We start from the raw sequence: 22028 nt of genomic DNA on the forward strand, positions 1-22028 counted from the left end.
TATTAAAGGGTGGCAGCATTAGGAAGCTTGGGAACCAGTGCTTTAGATCCTAGGGTTCTTTCCTATGCAAAGTGGGCTGGACTAATAGAGAGAATCTGAATCTTCTGAGTCTGCACTAATGCATTTACTGACTAACTAGAAGCCCACCTGGCCTCTACTTCCAGGTGTGTTAAACTTATTGATTTCCTTATTGTATAAGGCTACCTGAACTGGAATTTTTTTCTTTAATATTTAATGTTGTAACTAGAAAAGAGATTGGCTGACATAAAATAAAAGGCATCTGTGAAGCAAAACATTTTCTCACATGTTAAAAAAATAAAGATACTATTAATAAAGACAGATTAAATTATAGAACAAACTTTGGAAAAGAAATGGAACAGCTCTTTGTTTTTTTATAGCTGTTGTTTTTCTTTGATTTAGATATTTCTGGAAGACATGGAAGGAGGCAAGATTGTGAGGGAGACCTGTTGTTATTCTATGCTGAATGACAACAGCTACAAATGAATGAAGGCAATACCTGGGCAGCCTGAAAAAAATCTTTATTAATGTTCACAATCAGTCCTGGGAAAATTAAATTATGCTCCCTTAACCTTGGTCTTGGGGATAGTTTTGTTTGTTTGAGGCAGAGTTCTCACTATGTAGACCAGGCTGGTCTAGATCTCACAAAGATCCACCTGCTTCTGCTTCCCTAGTGCTGCGATCAAAATCATGTACCACTACACACCTCTGGCATTCATTTTTTAGGATAAAATCCTGGATAGTCAAATACAGAGAATGCTTCTAAGCTGTAAATGACTCTATAAGAGAGAAGACTTAAAAAGACATTAAACAGGAAGGAAAAAGCCTTCAATTCCAAATTGCATTAGTTTTTGCTATCTCCAACATCTACTCTTCCTATTGTCTATGCCTCCATCCATATATGACATTTGTCTGTTACTTGATCCTCCCTTATTGTTTCCTTGTGTGCTGTGTTCACTCTCCTGGCTCCTTTTACTGCAGAGCCTGGAGGTAGAATATCCGATGTCCATTCCACACATTTCTGAAAACATACAATTTGGATTTTACTGTCACAAGACTATTGCTGTTTCAATTACTTATCAAATGTTCTACTTACTTCTTCAAGACTATAGCTGCTTCCACCATTATCATTGTCTCCTCCCCAAATCCCTGATTTGGTATTCCCTGATAGTCTCTCGTCCCATGATCCTATTCCAATCTTATTTTAGCCACTAACTCAAAGCTTAAGCTGAGTTAACTTTAATTCCAGTATTATTTTAGCCCCTTATGCCCATGGTCAAACTTAAATTGTGTTGATTTTAATGAATGCAACTGTGTAACAGCATCGAGCACCAGGCATTATCAGTTCACCCCCTTTACTTACTTATTATTTATTTATTTACTTACTTATTCAGCTTGCTTTACTGAGACACTGTGTAGTCCAGGGTGAACTCAAATGTGCAGTTCTCCTGTCTCACCCTCCTAAGTGCTAAAATGACAGGTTTGTGCCACCACACCTGCTTAGTCTACTGCTACCACTTTTCCCCTTCTCAATCTCTTTTGTTGTCTTCCTCAGTCATCACTTACCTAAGGTTAAATCCCTATTCAACCATTTATTGCTTCCCTGTCTGTTGTTTTTTAAAAACAAAATCCCAATCGTTCAATTCTACCAATAAAGAATCAGGAGCCAGATGTAAGGGTGAAAGCCTACTAGCTCAGAGAGGCAGAGAAAGCAACCAGCTGACCTTCCTACTCAGCCAACATCCCAGAAGGAAAAAAAAAATCCTTATTACCCAGCTCACATCTCAGAAGGAAAAAGCCCTTCCATACGGTGTCTTAAATAGCCTTTAAGCTGAATGTCGCCTTTCTACTTCCCGTTTGTGTCTCTATCTGTCCTCTGGGCTTCCTCTCACTCTCTTAATGTTTTTTCCTATGTTCATTTCCTGCCAACCAGTTACTTGCTCCACCCACTAAACTAGGGTTAACTTTATTTAATCCTGTTTACAGAAAGCTCTTCGAATAAAGGTGTGTGCTAGGGCTGAGCCACACAAGAAACAGGTTTTTCCAGTTCACAATGTCAGGGTTCACAATGGAATCAAATATCCTGCAACATCTGTCTTCTTGCACAAAACCTCAACAAATTTTCCTCCTTGATACTTTGTCAATTTTGGTTGGCTAAAACTTGTACCAACCCAATTCTCTGCCCATTCCATGTTGGTACTTAACTACTGTATACCCTTTGTTCTTCAGTCTGCCGTTCCTTCCTCTCCAATTCTCATTTTCATGTGCTGACCCTATTTTGGAGATGCTGACCTATTTACTGAGAAATAAAGAAGCAATACAACTTCTATAAGCTCACAAACACATCTAACTACATCTGTGCCCAAATATCCTCATCTCTTTCATTACTGGCATCAGCTGTTTATGGTCAGTGATGGCCCAGTCTTCTATTCATGCACTCAACTCTACTCCCTATCAAATTTTTCCTTACTCAGCTCCTACAAACATGCCAGTTTTCCATCTAAAAAACAGATTTTTTTCCCCACCCTTTCATTTTCTCTACTACCACTTCTTCAGCAAAATTTCTCAGGGTGCTTTCTGCTCATTTCTAACTTCTCCCCCCCTTACTCTTAAATTCATCCCAATCAGATCCCCCACTATCATTACTATCTTATCTGACCTGTTCTTATTAGAATACTATCTCCACATTGCCAAAAATAATAATCAATTACCAGTCCTCTTCTACCTGTCAACAGTATTAGACAGCAGTTTTGTCCTCCCTCTTTTGGAATACTTTCTTCTCTAGTTTCCAGGACACTTCAATCAGGTCCCCCTAAGTTTCTTTTCTGGCTCCTTACTACCCAACTTTTAAATGCTGCTAAGTGCCTCTCAGTCTTGGGACCTCAGATCTCTACCCTTTCTCCCCTGTGAAGCCAGCTGATCTCTTTCAATTCTTAAAATTAAAATTTCTAGTTCATTTCCTTGGTTTCAAGATACAGACATCTGCAGTTTTTTTCAATTAGATACCTAGTATGTATCCTAACATTACTTTGTCCAAAACTTTTCTCCTCCAAAACATTTTCCTTCAGTTTTACCCATTACAGCAAACTCTATCCTTCTGGTAATTATACTAAAAATTCCATACTATCCTTAACCTCTTACTTTCCCTCATTATCTGCACCCTTCTTTCTCACCCTGTTAGGAACTCTGTTGACCTTATAACTTTATAAACTCTACTGCCTGATCTAAGTTAAAGCCTTTCACCTAGATGGATACAGCAGCCTTCTAATGTTATTGCTCACCTCTGGTCATTCCCCAAAAGTGGAAAGATTTTTTTTTAAGTCTAGTCATATCTATCACATCTAATCACTATCCTGTTCACATCTATCCTTCCATATCCCTTAGACCAAAAGCTAACATCCACACAGTCACCTTCTAAAATTTTGCTTGACCTAACTACCATCCACAGCCACCACCTTTCTGAGTTCATCCTGTATTACCATCACTCCATTTCAATGATAGGTTCTGTTCAATTACCTCCAGCATGCTCCAGTGCTAGGCCTATAATACCTTGTACTGTCTGCATACATCATTCCCTGATGAACTTTATGCTGATTAAAAGTCACCTTGTCAGTGACTTTTCCTAAATAACCTCTGAAAAAGTACGTGCAACTTTCCCCACACTCTCCTTTCCTTCCTATTCTTCTTCATTGCTTACCATCAAACATGCTTTGTATCTTTTTAGCCTTGTGGTTGCCTCTAAAATATAAGTTTTATGAAGATAGGAATTTATGCCTATTTTATTCATGGTTTATTTCCAGGACATACAATAGTGATTGATATTTTATAGTAATACACATATTTATTTAACAAATAAATACAATCATAACCCTCTTTCAAAATGAAATTATCTACAAAACCAAGATTATATTGAAAGGGGGCACAGAAAGCTCTCAGTTTTCTTTTTTTATAAGCCTAGCTAATTAATGGCACTTAATGCAGGAACAGAACCACTAACCAACCTTTTCTATTATTTAGCCACCTGGAACTCTTAAGTATGAATTACCCAATCACAGATACTGCTACTGCAATGTAAAATGGACCAAGAAACCATCTTTTGTTCTTTGTACAGGCTTGTTTATATATCTTCATTATATTTACTATAAGACTATATGCTTTTAGGGGGCTGGCGAGATGGCTCAGAGTTAAGAACACTCACTGCTCTTCCGGAGGACCTTAGTTTGAGTCCCAGCACCTACATGGGTGGCAGTTCACAATCATCTGCAACTACAATTTCAGAGTATCCCGTGCCCTTTCCCAGCTTCTAACAGGCACCAGGCATGCACATGGTGCACACACATACCTTCAGGCAAAATATCTACACACTTAAAACAGAAATAATACAATTAAAAAAAAAAAAAGAGTATATGCTTTTTAAGCCTGAGGTTAGAATGACAGATATGGCTAAAACAGGACGATCCAGAAATTTTTCTGGGGCGAGGAGACAGTTGTGTATATTGACAATGGTAATGACTGCAAAACTTGTGGTAAAATTTGGTATAATATATAAACATAATGAATAGACGTAAACACTGTTGTAATCTGAGAAAATGTGCTGACTGTTATCTTGTGTCACTGTTTTCACAATGTACTAGATGATGTAAAATGTTAGCGCCAGGAATAAGGATAAAGCAGGACCTCTCTGATCGAGGTATCAACTTCCTGAGGATTTGTAAATGCTTCAAAAAGGGTAAGATTTAAACACAGTAACAGAACCATTAGAGGAGTATGAATATAAACACAAACTAATGTAGCATCTCAGACTTTCAATCTTCCCATCCTTTTGCTTCAGTCTCTCTAAAAGCAATTACTCCTTTTTAACTCAGTCTTTATGAAGTTGATGCATATTGAAATGTGTTTTACTGTGTGCATGTATATGTACAGTCACACATATACAATTAATTTTCTTATAATAATACTGTCCTGTCATAAACATTTCTATGGCTTTTTTCCCCCTAAAAAACAAATAAACCAGAAAGGCATGAAAAGTGGAGCCAGGCATAGTGGTAGATCAGGAGGCCACGGCGGTCACAGCTTTCTGAGTTCATGAGCAGTCAGGTCTACACAGTGAGCTCCATGTCAATCAGGGGTACACTGGGGAAACACTGTCTCAAAACAAAACAAAACAAAACAAAACAACAGGGAAAAGGGAAAAAAAAAAAAAAAGGAAGGGAGATGTTTAAAGATGTCCAAAGGAGTAGCATTGATGCTCCATATCTTGCTTTTTATGGCTGTACAACACCTCACTGTGTAGACGTGCCATTATTTTTAACCAGATCATATTAAGAATCATTTATGGCTTTTGATAATATAATTAATACTATAATGAACAAAGGAAATTGCCTTAAATGACTGAATTAAAAAGCACGAACATGTATCATTTTATTAAGTCAACTCATTTTCCAAAGATGAACACATGCTTATATTCCTGCCCACAGTACAGAAGAGGAAGTCTGCATACTCTTGCCAATATTTTTTAAGGTTTATTTATTTTTATGTATATGAATGCTCTACCTGCATGTACACCTGCATGGGAGCAGAGGGCATCAGATCACATTATAGATGACTGTGAGCCACCATGTGGTTGCCGGGAATTGAACCCAGGTCCTCTGAAAAAGCAGGCAGTGCTCTTAACCACTGAGCCATCTCTTCAGCCCTCCATTACTTCTTAATTTTTGTTAAATTTGTTAAGTGAAAAATGCCCTTGCTTAAATCTGTACTTTGATACTAGTATTAACTATTTTGTTTCCTTGGTTTGGTTTTGTGCTCTTTGAGACCACGTCTCTGTAGCCAAGGCTAGCCTCTAACTCACAATCCTCTCTCAGGGACCTTATGCTGGGATTAAAGACATGTACCACCATGCCTAGCTCAGAATAATTTCAAAGAACCTTTATGTGTGTCAAGCATTCTTTTGAGACCTTCATGTATATTAACTCATCTAATTCTCATCACATTCCTTCATGGAAGTATTAATATTTCAATTTTATTGGTGAGAAAACTGAACCACAAGGTAGTTTTTAAAAACTTGATATTTAAGATTACACTTCAAGTGAGAAAATGTACAAACCGAAGCATTCTTATCCTGAGATTTAAATATGAAACAGTATCTTAAAACTTTTTGCTTTCAGCTGGTAAGGTGACTCAATGGATAAAGGTGCCACCAAGTCTAATGACCTGATTTCAATCCCTGGAATTCATAAAGTAAGAGACAGCTGATGTCTACAAGCTGTTCTCTAACCTATAAACACACACACACACACACACAGAGAGAGAGAGAGAGAGAGAGAGAGAGAGAATATTTTCTTAAATTGTTTTAGCTTTCTAGGAAACCTTTCCTATGTTTAAGTCACGTGTACTTCTTTTGCACTGTGAGTTGCTGTAAGAAGAGCGTGAGCCCAACCTTGACTACACAGTGCCGGACTGTGCAACACAGTGAGACAAACACCAATAACAAAAGAAAGAAATCACTGAGAAAGATAACAGAGAAAAACCGGGAGCTGATTATGTCAAGTGAAATAAGCCAGAGCTCTCCTCCCCAAATTATGTATTATTTGACTGATTACTTACATATAAAACTCCAGAAAATGCAAAACAACCTAGTGACAAAAGGCAGATCAATGGTCTGAGGAGGCAGGATATGGATATGTGAAGAGGAATGACGGAAAGATTTCATTCAGATGTTTCTGGATATGGTAGGTTTATTTACAATCCTGAATATAAAGGTTTCCAGGCACTAAGAGATACCGCTGCCAAAATTTATTAAATTGTATACCTTAAATATATGCACTTTACTGTTAACTATACCTCAATTAAAAACACAGGACTCCTAATATATTCTCTTATAAGAAAGCATGATACTTCATTTCATTGACCTCATTTATATTCATCATATGCAACACAAGCAAATGTAAGTTACTGCTTCTAATTCTGCTTTGAACCATCTTCTACTTCTCTTCAGTGTTACAGTTCAATTTGACAAGGAGTGCCCTGATTCTCAGAAACTAATTTTTTGTTTATGTATGTTATGTAGATGGGTGCTTTGTCTGCATGTACATCTGCACACCAGAACGGGATACTGGAGTCTGTAAGAATTACATGAGACTAGTTATAGACAGTTGTAAACCACAATGTGAGTACTGAGAATTGAACCCAGGACCTCAGAAAGAATATAGCCAGTGCTTTTTCTTTCCCTTTTAATTATTACTATCATTTATTACAATTTATTCAATTTGTATCCTGGCTGTGGTCCCCTCCCAATACCACTCTCCCTCCCTCTTCTCCCCCTATGCTCCTTCCCTAGTCCACTGAGACGGAGGTCTTCTTCCCCTTCTATCTGACCCTAGCCTATCAAGTCTCATCAGGACTGGTCATTGTCTTCCTCTGTGGCTTGGCAAGGCTGCACTCCTATGCCCAGGGGAAGGTGATCAAAGAGCCTGCCACTGAGTTCATGTCAGAGACAACCCCCGCACCCCTTTACTAGGGAAGCCACGTGGAGACTCAGTCTATGGGCTACGTCTGAGCCAGGGGTTTAGGTCCTCTCCACACATGGTCCTTGGTTGGGGTATCAGTCTCTTCAGGACCCCCAGGACCCAGTTTTTTGACAACCAGTGCTTTTAACCACTGAGCCAGTCCCAGAAACTTTTTTGTTTTGTTCTTGTTTTTGGAGACAGGGTTTCTCTGTGTAGCCCTGGCCAACTGGAGCTCACTCTGTAGGCCAGGCTGGACTCAGAGATTAGCCTGCTTCTGCCTCCTGAGTGCTAGGATTCAAGGCGTGCACCAAGACTGACTGGCGAATCTAACATTCTTACCAATCATTTTCAGCTAAATTTCAAAAGTCAACTGTATTGGCTGGTTTCATGTGTCAACTTGACACAAGCCAGGGTCATCAAAGAAGGAGCCTCAATTAAGGAAATGCCTTCATGAGATCCAGCTGTAAGATATTTTCTCAATTAGTAACCAAGGGGGAAGGGCCCAGCCCACTGTGGGTGGTGCCATCCCTGGGCTGGTGGTCCTGGGTTCTTTAAGAACGTAGGCTGAGCAAAGCATGGGAAGCAAGACAGTAAGTAGCATCCTCCATGGCTTCTGCAACAGCTCCTGCCCTGCTTGAGTTCCTGTCCTGACTTCCTTTGGTGATGATCAGCAATGTGGACATGTAAGCTGAATAAACCCTTTCACCCCCAACTTGCTTTTAGGCTAAGGTGTTTCATCAAAGCAACAGAAACCCCAACTAAGACACCAACCAAAACAACTTTCTGGTTTTGACAAACACTGTATAACTGAGGCAAAACAGAGAAACAAACTTAATGCAGAGACGGAGAAACTACCTTCATCATCCAATTCTTCTATCTTAGATCCATGTGGCTTCTGTCAGTTACTGATGGACTCACTAATACAACATGTAACATCCGCTGTCTATTTGACACTGTTAAAGTGTTGGGAATAAAATAATAAGAAACAGGGTTCTGTGATAATAAAGACAACTTAAGAATTTACCCTCAAAATCACAGGCTGACTTTAGAAGTTTAAATTATGTGTACTTAACAATAAAATTATGTGAGAATAGCTTTTATTTGTAACCTATATTGCAGTGCCAAAAAGGACTTTAAACGAAGTTTCCTGGAAAACTACTAGAGCACACTAGTATTTAGCTCTCATTAAGATATAATGTATTCAGTAATAAAAATATAGCCACACAATTAAGTGGCTTATCCAGTGACCGAATTACCCAGCTGTCCTTAGTACAATTACATTAATATATGCTGGACATTTGGCTTCTAAATATGAGCAAATGAGTATTGTGCTGTAAGATAGTATGACACAAGATTACACGCCTAGTTCTCAATGTATTTTTCTAGTAGAGGTATGCTTAGCAAATTCACACAAGAATTTTCTTTTTAAATTTTAACTATAATAGTAACTGTAGAAAAGCAATTTGCATTGCAGAGACCCCTGCTTCCACCCAGAAGAAGCAGCAACAAGATCTTCTCATAATGGAAGTTGCTAGTTTCACTAAAGGCAAAGAGATCTCTGATACTGGTCCATGCTTCCCTTGAGTAAAAGTCAATCAATAGATGGTAATACTGGTTTGATTTTAAGGCATGCTAAGTGGTGACTACCCCCTATACATGGCAAAGACTATATAGAGAGTAGAGATGATACACTTAATTTTTTCACAAAATTACGTGCTTATACAAGTATGACAAAGTTAAAAAAAAAAAAAAGACAAAGAAATTGGCATGTACAGAGAAAGCAGCTCAGGAGGAAAAGTACATACTACAAAGTCCCTGACCACACACAAGGTAGAAGGAGAGAATCAGCTCCTGCAAGTTGTCTTCTAACCACCATACACATAGCATCTTTGTCCACCCCCACACCTACATAGTAAGTATATGTAACGAAAAAAATTTAATTGGGGGAGGATGACATTAAGAATATGGGGATGAACTAAGCCTGGTAGCACAAACCCTAACTCCAGCTATTCAGGAAGTTGAAGCAGGAAGATCACAACTTTTTTCAGTATAAAGGTTAAGGAACAATAAGGCCCAACCTCAGAGACTGATAATCAAGAAGGTATAGACTTCCCTATTAATGTGCGATACTAGATAAAGTCATAAACGTTCAGAGTAAACGAAAGCAAATGACTAAGAGAAAGTTTTGGCAACTAAAGTTTTGGAATTATAGTTGGAGAAGAAATTTTTTAAAATAAATAGTTTAAAAACCAGGTTAGAACTGGAAAGCTCCTTAATGGAGTAAGCACTACTCAGTAGGCACTTTACTGTGCAATAAGAAACAGTTGCTCTATTTTCATTTAAACTGCTGGAAAGGTTTCCGTTACGAAGCAATATTCCATAACAACATTCCTCTAACTTTCACTGTTGTCCCTACTTAATTCCTCTGGGAATGCAGGGAATGCTTAATCCTCTATGTACCATTCAAGTTTGTATGTTTCACAAAATTAGAGATCTGAGTCAGGAAGCACATTAGACATCACCCATGTACCCAAGTCAAAAAGCACCACCACTATTGTACTGAAGTCCTTCTTCCTGGATGAACATGAAATGTTTTGATTACTGTGCAAGTATCTGCTCCAAGACATGATTTCTCTCTGATTATTGTCCTCTAGAAAATTACTCATGTCCTCTTTAAAAGATGGCAGAGAGAACTAAAAACCTAAGTTAATGCAAAAAAGAAAATGATAATCAATGAAATGTATTCTAGACAACAGACTTCAAATCAATGGTGCTGAAGTAGATGCTAACTATGGAGACGTCAAACCACAAACTAACTTCAGACAAAATAAGGAGCCATAATCAAGTAAAAACATTTTTTGCTTACATATATATATATGTTTATGAACATACATATGCAAACAAAACACTAGTGTTTGCCCTCTAAATCTATTACTCAATGCCTCAAAATCCTTAACTGTAGAGAACTATCTTGTCAAAAGCTATGCATCAAATTCAAATGTTTCAAATACTTTAATACAGGCTGTTGTTCATTATTAAAAATAAGGTTAGGTGAGGACCCTGATTCTAAATTCTGCAAGACAGACACTGCTAAGAAATTTACTGTATGATGAAGAAAGCATCGTGAGGGATGTTATTTCATGTGTGTGTCTACATACGCGTGAGTATAGTATACGCACACTGGCAAACGTAACTATGAGAATGTAGAGATCAGAGGAGGACTCCTGGTCTCTTAACACTTCCTGTCTTGTTCATTTGCAACAGGGACTCTCACTGAACCTGAGCTCCTCCCTCTCTCTGGCTAGACTGGAAGCCATGAGTCTCTAGAGATCTTTATGCCTCCACGCCCTTCAGTGTTGGGGTTACCTTGTGAGCAAGATTTCATCAGCTTGGGTGCTAAGATCTGAACTTTGATTCTCCTGTTTCACAGCAAGTACTTTTCAACTATTGAGTCATCTCTCTAGACCTGCTGCTTTATTTTAACATAAAACTATTAAAATTCAAACTTTGGATAGGGCTTTTAATCAATTACAAGTCTACCTTTCTATGTTATTTTTCAGGACATACTTTTCTAGTTTGTTTACAAATATACAGGTCAAATGCTACGTCTGTCCTTACTGGTCCCTACCTTTTGGCTATAAAATGAGAACCAAACAATTTGACATATATAGAATATTTATGCCAATGTTTCGAACATATTAGAACTCTAATAAAGATAGATATCATCGTGAATATGTATTTGCCACATCAGTTCTGATGTCTCTATCAGTATATCTACCCTGCTTTGTAATATTCTTTGTAAGCTCATGTTAATTCCTAATGATCAGAACCTTCTTTTGTAAATATGTTCAAGCATATAACAATCTGTTCAAGGAACCACTCCAAGTTTACTATTGTGTTAATAATATTACATGCGAAGACTTTTTTCCCAACACTATACATACTTCAGCAGCTAACATGCTTCATATGTAACAGGTGTTCCCACCAAAAGTTGTTTAATTACTTTTTAAAAACTCAGCCTGCATTTCTTGGTTTTGATAAATGCACCATTATATAAGGTGCTAACATTAGGAGATGCCAAGTAATGGGTTTATGGCAAAAGGAATTCTTTATACTATTAAATTTTACAAAAAATATACAATTTCAAAATAGAACATTAAGGCTAGGCAGTGGTGGTGCACTTCTTTAATCCCAGATCTCAGGAGGCAGAGGCAGGTGGATCTCTGAGATCCAGGCCAGCTTGGTATACAGAGTGAGTTCCAGGACAGCCAGGGCTACACAGAGAGATCCTGTCTCATAAATCAAAAACAACAAACATTAAAAAAAAATATGAGCATTTTCTACCTATAACGAATTCTTTTTGTAAAACTCCCCAAATAATACAAATTTCTATTAGGTATAAATTCATTCAGTGGCCCTATTACTTTATTATCTATCTTGAACAGGACATATGAATGTCAATACATCTGATATTACCCCTACTGATCCTGAGTCACAAAACCAGATACATTTCAGTAAATAATAGTTATTCACAAATTTTATTTTTAGAAATGGAGGACTTAAAAAAATGTGCAGTGGTGCACATCTGTAATCCCAGCACCCAGGGAGACAGAGGCAGACTGATCTCTGTGGCCTGGTAAGGCTGCTCCCCCATCAGGGGAAGGTGATCAAAGAACCAGCCACTGAGTACATGTCAGAGACAGTCCCTGTTCCCATTACTAGGGTTCCTCTTAGACACTGAGCTGCCATGAGCTACATCTGTGCAAGGGTTCTAGGTTATCTCCATGCATGCTCCTCACTCAGAAAGGCAAACAGGATGGAAATCAGAAGAGGGAGAAAACAGGAAACAGGACAGGAGCCTACCACAGAGGGCCTCTGAAAGACTCTGCCCAGCAGGGTATCAAAGCAGATGCTGAGGCTCATAGCCATAGTGGGAGCAGCCTTGCCAGGCCACAGAGGGAGACAATGCAGACAGTCCTGATAAGAACTGATAGACTAGGATCAGATGGAAGGGGAGGAGGACCTTTCCTATCAGTGGACTGAGGGAGGGGTATGGGGGGAGAAGAGGGAGGGAAGGTAGGATTGGAAGGGGATGTGGGAGGGGGCTACAGCTGGGATACAAAGTGAATAAACTGTAATTAATAAAAAATTAATTTAAAATTTTTTTAAAAATTAAAAAAAAAGAAAAAACAAAACTTACTGAAAGAGTATCTTCTCCCTAAATCATTAAAACATTATAAAACCTACTTTTTGTTCAAAAGTAAGTTTTTGTACAAATGTTTTTTAAAGTATATTTTATTATTTATTTGGTTGGTTTTATTTATTATTTATTTTTATGTATGTGTGCACTGTATCTGTGTGGGAATATATGCATGTGTGTCTAAGTGGCCGTAAGAGGGTGTCAGATATTTTGGAGCTGGAGTTAGTTGTGAGCCACCTGACATGGGTGCTGGGAACTGAACTCAGGTCCTCTGTAAGGGCTCTTCATTACTAAGCCATCTCTCCATTCTGACTCCTATTGCTCAAAGCATTTATTCAGCAATCACATTTAAGTCAAGCTTAAAAAGATCTTTGATGTATGATATAAATTACTTCCACATTACTACGATGAAAGTCTTACAAAAATACATACTTTTAAATGTTTATACCAAGGCTGATTAGCTTTTTAATTAGGCAAATGAGAGTTTAGAAAAATGATGACTTTTATTTGCAATTTTTCTACCTCACTATTAACCAAGAATGTCATAAAAATTCTGCTAAAACTCATAACTACAAGCAAAGAAATACTAAAATGTCTAATATAGAGTTTTTCCCCTAAATCTTCTTTTGAATAACAACAAATAGCTTCTGTACTTTAAATAATTTCTTTCAGGCATCCAATGTCTAATTTCTTTAAAAAAATTGGCTTTCCTTCTAAGAACAGTAGTACTGGACCAGTACTATAAACAGAAGTGCTACTGTCAAAGAATTGATCTAATAATAAAAAATGCTAAGGCCACTTGTCTTATAAAAAATTACTGCCAAATGCTGCCAGACCCTGCTTTTCGTCCTTCTGGGCCGCTAGCCAGATACTAATCATTTTTAGACCCTTTCTAATTTTTAGTACACAATATGATATACTATACCACATCTAAACCAAACAGTATTTTAAATCAATGTTCTCTGCTGTGGGATATTAATATTTACTATTGATTTATCCTTTTGTTAAGCAGTGGTTATTCCTAAACAAGCTGTATACCCAAATCACCAGAGACTAGGATTATTTTAATTAACCTAGAGCACAATGCTGGGCAATGATTACTCCATCCTAAACCTCCAAACCCTCATATTTTCCTATCATCCAGATTTTACCCATTATACTTGCTTTTAGTCATATCTTAGGTCCAATTCATTTATCCATGTGGTATCAAGTTCTCTCTTGCCAACCTCTGCTCCTACTCTCCTGCTTCCTCTATCTTCTCTCCTGACCAGGATGTCCACCCTATCCTCTTCATTGCACAGCACTGTGGCTGGTTGTTTTAAATGACAATATAAGAACCAATGGTGGCATGTCTACACAAACCTGAGACAGGTGACGCTGAGAATAAGCATCACAATGCAATGTCAGGATTGAAACCAGATGGCATTTGAATGAGAAAGAATTGTATACATTCCAAAAGAACAATATACCAACAGTTCTCTAAAATTCATCTCAGGTTCTGGCATATATTTGCACGTTCAGTCTATTACACATATGCATGGGGACATACATGTACATTCACATTTATATGCACACACTCACATATGTACATACATATATTACATATATAATTAGTCCTTCATATTTACTGGTTTCACAATGAGGATTCAACCAACCCATGGTTGGAAATATTACAGGGGTTAAAACCCCTACATTGAACATGCAGACTTTTTTCTTTTTTATCTAATTTTATTTTTTCTTATCAGTTACATTTTATTAACTCTGTATCCCAGCCGTGTCCCGATTTTTTTCTTTTTCTTTCGTTTTATTTTTTTGTTGTTGTTGCTTCCCGACACAGTGTTTCTGTTTAACAGAGCCTTGGCTGTCCTGGACTCACTCTGTAGACCAGGCTGGCCTCAAACTCACAGAGATTCGCCTGCCTCTGCCTCCTGAGCGCACCACCACACTTGGCAACTGTACAGACTTTTTTGTAATCATTATTCCCTAAACAACAGTCTGACGCCTATTTGTATAGCCTTTCCATTGTATTAGGAGATGATAACTAGCCCACAAAAGACTGAAAGTGGGCACTATGCCACTTGGTGTACAAGACTATTTTCACAGATACTGCTATCTGTGGGATCCATAACTACCCCCTTGAGCATGCTGAAGACATGTGGATATACATGAAAATCTGCTGCCTGTGGCCATCCACAACCACTCCTTGAGCATGCTGGAGATGTGTATACACATGAAAATCTACTATCTGTAGAAGCAAACACAAAAACATGAGGTAACAGTGACTGCATTTGAGACTTAGGTCTTTGAAATTTTATGACTTTGTGGTAACCAAATTTCTCCACTTAATGGGAAAATGGGCCAAGAGTGGTAGTACACACAGGAGTGGTAGCACCTTCATCTCGGCAGGGTCAGACAGATCTATGTGTTGGAGGCCTGCCTGGTCTGCACAAGCTTTCCAGTTTAAAACAGTCCCTAAGACAATGCTTAAGAAATTCTTTTTAAAAATCTTTTTCTTATAAATATTTTAACATTTAATTGTTCTTTTAAAAACCAATTTCTGATGCTCAGTTTTATTATAATCAAAGAAATACAACGTAAATTCTTTCATTTATCAAATTACAAGTTTTTTTTTTAAACTAACACTCAATTCTAGCAGCATAGGAATTGGCATCATTCCAAAGCTCCAGGAGCATATGAGCCTATTTTCCCTACCCAGTAAATCAGGGGGAGAAGCTGAGATGGAAGCAAAAGACACAGGCCTGAATTTCTTCTAGGTAGATTACCATCTGGACTCTGGAGATCATGCAGAGAGCGACCTGCTACAAATATCTCACTGTCATTCTGCAGATCTATATAAAGCGTTTGCAGCTCAGAACCTTCCATGTAAACACCATGTGTGCTTGTGTGTCAAATATATTAAAATGAAAGTAACTCCTGGCCAGCAGATGACTCTATATTCCCACTAAACACATGTATAAAACTGTTATTAGTAACTGTGTTTCTAAGAACTAGGAGCTGTCAACAGCCCAAATATACAATACAGAATAGGTACATATGTCCACATGCAATGGAATAATATATAGCAATGAACAAATAAATTATTGCTAATACGAAGCTATCACTCACTTTTTAATGAAGTGGTGGTATACAGCTATAATCCCACTACTCAGGAGGCAGAGGCAGGAGGATCTTTGTGAATTTGAGGTCCGCCTAGTCTACTAAGCAAGTTCCAGGATAGCCAGAGTTACAAAGAAACCCTGTTTTGAAAAAAACAAAAAAATTAAATACAAACCCAAAAATGAATCTTATAGACACTAGGTTAAACAAAGAAAACCAATAAAAAGAAAAACTAGCTTCCATTTCTTTTTATGAAGTTCAAAAACAAAGAGCAAATACAATCTACAAATTTTGATTTGTAGAAAAGCAAATACTTTGGAAAGTACTAACTAGAAAGAGAATAAAGAAGTTATGATGCCATATAAATATTCAGTGTCTCTACCTGACTGGTAGTTCCATATATAAAAATTCATTAATCCAGCCATTAGAAATCATTCCTGGGCTAAGAGCCAGAACAGTGGTTCTCAGCCTGTGGTTGAGGTCCCATCTCAGATATCCTACATATCAGGTATTTACATTAAAAATATGATTAACAGTGGCAAAACTACAGTTAGAAGTAGCAATGACAGCACTTTTATGGCTGGGACCACCACAACATGAAGAACTGCATTAAAGGAAGGCTGAGAACCAGTGAACTAGAAGATGAGTTCATTCAAACACATACCCACAATACCACGTCCCAAATCAGGAAAGTGATTAGTTGTACGCTTTTGTTGTAACTCCCTTAGTTGACATACAGTTGGCACATTTTTAGGTATGTAAGAGATTACCAGTAAGCCTGATAGTAATAACTCAGTAATCGGCAGAGTCTTCCTTTAAAAAGCAAAGGAAAAGAAAAGATAAAGGAAGGGAAAAATATCAAGATTAGAGAAACAGATAGAGTCCCTACCTGACATGATCCAAGTTCAGGATTTTCTCTGAGCCATGTCCTTAAGACTCTAAGATCCTCAGCATCACTTTTCCTGGAGGGGAAAACCATAAAATGACACTGTTTTTGTTTTTGAGACCAATTCTCATTATTTAGCCCAGGATGACCTCAAACTCCAAACCCTTTTGCCTCAGCCAGCTCAGTGCTGGACTTATGGGTGTGTGTCATCATCCTTGGCTCTAATAGTAGTTTCACACCAGAGTTCACAACTAGTTATGCAGAAAATACCTCACAGATAGGCTGGCTATGTGACCACGAGGGAGCTATTCAACTACTACTGCATATGCAATGCCCACACATGCTAAAGCTTTATAGCTAAATAGTTTTGAAGCCAAACTGATCACAAATTCTCCTTTTTAGGTACTGGGAGGTGGATGCTACATAGACAAACTTTCTTCCATTTATAAAGCCAGTGAAATACCTATCAGTAACAAAACACCAAATAAGCGATCTAATTCAGAAAGCAGTGCAATATTATGAAAGAACATAGAACATGGTATAAATAAGACCTACATATAGTCACAGTCTGCTTCTTGGGAGGTAATGTTAATGTCAGAATTGGCTTTAAAAATGAAAGGCAATGGATTGAAAGTAACCACGAAGACAGTATAAATACACACACAATTTAGCAAATACTGTTTTCCATGTAAGAAGCAGTCAAGGTACAACTATCAATTACCTATGTCCACAACCAGAAATTCTTGATTTAGTTACCATCCCACCTAGCAATCCAACAGCTACGGATTAGAAGCTGCCTCAAAATTCAACAGGACATTCCTGTAAGTTTTCCTGTGTAACATTAACTCCTACTGCACTAGAAGTCTCACTTTTTAATATGAGGCTAAGAACCAGAGTCCTAATATCAGTTTGTGGGTTAGGCAAGAGAAGATAATCTAGAAGAAGATGAGTGTAGGAAAGCTGGACATTATGAAGGTGTTTGGTTTTTAGATTTCAAACATGTAGGTATGAATAAACAAGCAAAAGGGATTCAAAAATGAACAGCAAATATAAACCTGTCTTCGAATACAGAAAAAAAAAAACAAACCAATTACAGCAAAAATAAATAAATAAATAAACTTAAGGGAATGAATGAACAAGAATACCTAAGTGAATAGCCCAGGGAGACAGAAAGAAGGACCAGAGAGGATAAGGGATCTAAAATGCAGGGTGTGAAGAACGAAAAATAAGTAGTTTTTACAGCAATATGAGAAAGCACGCTAAGCAGGGAAAGAATCTAACAGAAGACCGAGTCAAGGAAACAGTTCATTCAGTAAGCGGATCTCATTAGTACAACTGGAGCCTGAGGTTTATGGTGGAGAAAATGCAGATGAGCCAAAGGGATGATGAAAGGCCTTGTAATGACAGTCAGGACTAAATCCTGGAGCTAAAGAACAATGGGTATTAAGTAAGGAGCAAATGAACAGATCCACATTATGTTGAAAGCAGTATAAGGATGGAATTCAGGGGTCAAGCCTAGGGCCAATAACTAAAGAGCTCACTCATTCTACTCCAGAATTAAGTAAGAACCTAACATTATTGCATAGGTATTCTGCCACAGAGTAAAGGATTAGAAACAAAAAACAAAAATGCTAAAAACAATAAGACCACTATAATATGCAAAGCTAACTGATCCAAAGAAAAGATTTACCTTCATGAATATGTACTCTAGAATTAAACACTTCCTATCTCTATAAAGAAGCTTCTGAAGTCAGATATATACATATACATACAAAACTATTTATATCCTGAGAACGAGCCACACATGCCATCTTTGCAGGAGCTGTAACACAAAAACTGATACAGTACAATCCCTGGAACTGAGCTTTGTACAAATTATTAACAGGGCTTTTCTTACATCCATTATTTGCATACATACTTACACATGGAAACCGAGGCCCTGAAAGACTAAGAATTATCAAAGGCCACACTATTAGAGAAGCACAGTGAAGATTAGAATGCATGTCTTACAATTGTCTTTCTAGAAACTGCTTTAGTATATATGATTCCAGAGTTTTGAATGATAGTGTAAAACCCACTTTGGTACTCTCCTTTTCAGAACTGTAATAATGAAACTATAAAACTTTTTATGGTTCATATGCCTTACAAGAAAAACATATTCATTAAACGTGCCTACGTTTGACCAAAGACTAAAAAATCTTTCTGGAGTCAGTACAAGAGCACTTTCCCACCCCACCCCCATTCACACACCTTTTATATGGTCAAATACTGAGTATCTTGAAATGTTTTAACATTTAGCTATGCACTTTTTACCTTGTGCCCTGCACCTCACTTGTCCTCCCTAGCCTCCATAATTTTTAAATAACTAAACAAAGAGGAAGATGTGGAAACACTGCCAGAAGCCTGTAAATACTGGATATTTCCCAAACTCACAGTTTCCATTTTTGGAATTAACTAATTTTCACACAAGCAGCGCTGCTCACTGAAATGAACTCAAGGGATGTTAGGGTATGAAATCAGACAGCTCTCTACCATCCATTTCTCCTTCTGAAGACACCTCCCAACACGGTAAGTTACATTTGTGTGCCAACAGATTTTCCTCATGCCTACACCACAAAAGCATTTTCAAAGAGGCAACATTTACTTAATGCCTAAGTTCTACTGATCACAATTTTTGAAAAAATAATTCTGAATGTAGAAAGCTCAGCTTCTGTTATCACAACAGATGTCAATTGTTACTCGGGTTATTTAAGGGAGAAAAAAAAAGTTGTATCCCAAGGACATGGTTTTTTCTTATCAGCATTGAAAGTTAATGGTTTTATTTGTTGTTTGCTTCTTGATGTAGGATACATTTCTTCAATCACTACATCACGATACCTAACAGATAACCCAGTCTTTGCAGATGGGTCAGTCTATGCTCATTTAGAAGTCTGAAAGCTTTCCGGAAAAAAAAAAAAAAAAGAAAGAAAGAAAGAGACAGAGAGAGAGGAGAGAGAAAGAAAGAAAGAAAGAAAGAAAGAAAAGAAAGCTTCTGAAATTCGCCTGCTTTGTCATTTGTTTTTCTCTCAAAAACAAAACAAAACAAAAAACAAAAAGTTTGAAGACGAAGATCTACTTGAGTTTTTTGGGCTTTGGTTTCAACCAAATACTTGCTTACCTGATTAGTTGAGCCCAACAAACAATACATTCCCTTGTTTGCTTGTTTAATTATCTGCAAACAGCACCCTGTTCCTAATCTTTCTGATTAAAAAGGCAGAAGAAATTACCTTTTTAAAAAATCTGATAAAAATACTGGCAAGGCAAACTTCTTTACTTTGCCATACTTTCAATTTACCTGCTTTTTTTTTTTTTTTTTTTTTTAATTTCTCGTTTACAGGCCCCACAACAATGCTTCTTTAGACTAAGGTCACATTGGACTGCCTAACCAGGAGAATTGTCAGGCAAATGTACAGACACTCTGAAACACATTTTAAAACCACTCACAGGCAGATACATAAAAGTCAGTTTAAGTTCCACCTAAGTCTGGCAGTCATCAAGGACTCTGTAAGATTAAAACACAGTGAAACTGATGCCCCAGGATTCTCTAAAACAGCTCCATCCTTAACAGGCTGCCAATGACGCTTTTGCAGGAATCTTACTTGAGACCATATCTACATTATATATATACTTTTTAAAAGTTACTCTCGTCTGGAAGTGCTTTGGAAGGGGCACTACTTAGCACCCAGGCAAACAGCATGGATTTAACCCTGCAGGATCATCAAAGACTACGCAGAACTGAAAGCCCAAATAGCACAGCCACTCCTACCCTCAGGAGCTAAATCCTCTCTCAACCTTCGCCTACTTGCCTCCTTAAAACAAACAAAAAAATCACCCGGACAGCATGCCCAAGCCGGGTATCGCTCGTAGGACGACACTAGCGCGTCCCTAAAGGAATCCCGGGGCAAAGAAAAGAAAACTGGAGAACAAACCCACGGTGTCTCCAACTAGGCAACTGCTCCGATCAATCTTCCAAGTGAAAATCGAGTCAAGTCTCAACTACAGAGAAAGAGACCAGATGGAAAACGTTAGCCACCGAACGCCACGAGCGGAGCCAGGGGCGGTTCCTGACACCGGGTCCGGCACCACCTCCCCCGGACCCGGAGTCCGCGGAGCCGCGCCCACACGGCGAGATCACTCTCCGTGTCGCCCCGAAAAAGACTGGGGACCATCGCCAACAGTTACCGCCCCCCTCTGGGCGAAGCAGAAAGCCCAACCCGAGCGCCGGTCTCCCCGAGCGCGCTCCCGCCCCCACCCACACCCACCAGCCGGTTCTTGCCCCGGGGGGACGGTGATCGCCCGATCACCGGGGCGACCGTGAGCCTCCCCAGGTCTCCGGAACCCCGACACCCTCCCGCTTCATCCTCTCCGCTCGGAGGGCTTCCCACGCCCTCGGGACCCGGCTAAACTGTACCCGAGTCCCCCAACTGCCCAGGGTCGCCAGAGGCGGTCCGCTCGCCCCGACCCGCGCGACGCCAGCACACGGCTCTCCGGACACCAGAGGCTCCCGCGACCCCGGAGACCCGGGATGTCGGGACCGACTCCACCACGCCCCAAAGCCAGAGCAGCCCGGGACCCCCGCCGCGTCACGAGACGCCCGCGCTCGGGGCGCCGCGCACCCCCGGGAGCCGCCCCCGCCGCGAGCCCGCGCGCCGCGGCCGCCGCGGGGCACCCCTCACCTGAGGCGGGCGGCGGGCGAGCGGCCCGAGCCCCGGGTCGGACCGACGCGGCCGCGGAGACTCGGCGGCCCAGGCCTGCGCGGCGCAGCTCCAACCCCTCGGCGAGGAAGCGCTCGTGTGCGAGAGCCCGCCCGCTCCGCGCGCCGCCGGGGAGCCCAGCCGCCGTGCCCGCGGCTCTTCCCGCGAGATCGCAGCCACGCGAGGGGCGAGGCCGTGGCAGGGGGCGGAGGCTCCTCGAGTGGCAGCCCCGGGAGCCTGTCGGCGACGGCGTGGGAGGCGGGGTCACGCGGGGCCTGCCCGCCCTCGGGGGCGGGGCCCCCAGGGGGCGGGGCCTCCCGGAAGGACAGCGCCGAAAACCTGTCAGCGGTGGCAGCGCAAGAGGCGGAACTCGCCGACCACGAGGACCAATTGCAAAAGAGGAAAGGTGATTCTACCCGCCTCTCAGCAATAAATTGCGGGTAAAGGTGTTGCGGACCTCAAGTCCCTGAACCTCGGCCTTTACGAGGTAGCTGAGGGGACATGGGTAGAGTTTGGTCCCGCTCGGCTGCCGTAGAGACACCTGGTTTAGTAGAGCACCTGAACTT

At 39.7% G+C, this 22028-nt stretch overlaps 1 protein-coding gene across 4 annotated transcripts in view; it reads right to left on the reverse strand.

Annotated features, from left to right (window-relative positions):
* The window catches only part of Glce (glucuronic acid epimerase), a 73811-nt gene extending 52231 nt beyond the window's left edge, over positions 1 to 21580 (reverse strand). The window contains exons 1-3 of one of the 4 annotated variants that reach the window (XM_060375603.1): positions 21445 to 21580; positions 20702 to 20764; positions 16733 to 16805 (exon numbers count right to left, since the gene is read on the reverse strand). The gene's annotated coding sequence lies outside the window, so the exon portion shown is untranslated. Of the gene's footprint in view, positions 1 to 16732; positions 16806 to 20697; positions 20765 to 21444 lie in introns of all 4 variants that reach the window. The other 3 variants (XM_021639937.2, XM_021639936.2, XM_021639938.2) reach the window with 3 other exon arrangements.
* Positions 21581 to 22028: the final 448 nt, after the last annotated feature.

The sequence above is a fragment of the Meriones unguiculatus genome, chromosome 1, assembly GCF_030254825.1.
Source record: "Meriones unguiculatus strain TT.TT164.6M chromosome 1, Bangor_MerUng_6.1, whole genome shotgun sequence".
Lineage (NCBI taxonomy): Eukaryota > Metazoa > Chordata > Mammalia > Rodentia > Muridae > Meriones > Meriones unguiculatus.